Genomic DNA, 1,320 nt, shown 5'->3' with positions numbered 1-1,320 from the left:
GACAGGGAAACACACATGTCATCTTCAAAAATTACCACCAGCACTTTGGCTAGACCTATATATATTGCTTAAGGCCAATTGAAAGGATAAAGATAAGTCCTACCCCGCTCTATACATATCAATACAAGGAAATAGGGTCAGCCTCAGTCAAAATGAAGATAATCACACTTCTTTCAAAGAGAGCTGCCCAGGAGGACCTCCACAATTATGTAGACAGCTGTACCCAAGCTAAATGTGCATGCCTAAGTTATAATTCTCAAATGCTCTGTGGAAGTCATGTGTATTTCCTTATTTGTTAGGAAATAGAAAGATGTCTCCCCTGTTCTTGTTACAGACAGCATAAAATCTCTTTATCAGGATACCATGGACTACACAAAAATTCCTTGAGTGACCGAGCAAAAGTGAGAATGTGGCCCCTTTGTTAAAATCAATCAGCAGAAGTGTTCTGATATTGTGGCTGCCCAAGGCTATAATACCAGTTGGGGCAAACAGGAGCATGGGCCAACATTTAAGAGAAAGATCTTGGGAATAAAGTGCGTACAGAAGGCTTTCAGAAGCTCCAACCTGGCCCCTGGAGTCTAGGAAGCTTTGCACAGGTACATGACTCTGTGCAGCTCTGGAGAGATCTCAGCAGTAACCTCTCACCTCTGCTGACCCAAAATGCAAGCAGGAAGTTGGAAGCTGCTAGAGCACTGAAAGTAACTGCCAACGTACAACTGTGCAAAGGCTGGAAACTTACTGGCTCAAGGCATTTAAGGAAATCTCCACTTCACCAGCTATTGTGTCAGTTACTTTTCACTCATTGCTGGGATAAAATACTTGACACCCAAAATGAAGGAAGGAAAGGTTTGTTTAGTTCACAATTAGTGGAGGTTTCAGTTCATGCTCAGCTAGCTCTGAGCAGAGTGGCACATAGCAGAGAGCAGCCATTCATGGCATTGGAAAACAGCAGCAAGAGCAAAAAGAAGGAGTAAGGGCAACAAGATGGCTACAGAGAGCAAGTCTGTCTCCCTTATGTTGCATTCAGGCTATCTGTGGGTGTAGCACTCACATCCATAATCCCAGCAGCACTCACACCCATAACCCCAGAAGCACTTACACCCATGATCCCAGCACTGGACCATGAATTAATCACAAGCTCCAGAGACCACCCCAATAACTGCATGAGGCTTTGGGGGAACATCTAGACATAAACTATAACATTCATCTTGGTAACAATCCCTCCAGCTAAGCCCCACCAATAAATATCTTAATAATAACCTTGGTGGGTGGACCTGAGCCTGAGTCACCCAGGTCATTTTTCTTCATTCTTGACCCTCG

This window comes from Octodon degus, unplaced genomic scaffold (genome assembly GCF_000260255.1).
Source record: "Octodon degus isolate 3935 unplaced genomic scaffold, OctDeg1.0 scaffold00015, whole genome shotgun sequence".
Lineage (NCBI taxonomy): Eukaryota > Metazoa > Chordata > Mammalia > Rodentia > Octodontidae > Octodon > Octodon degus.
This window is presented reverse-complemented; position numbering follows the sequence as displayed.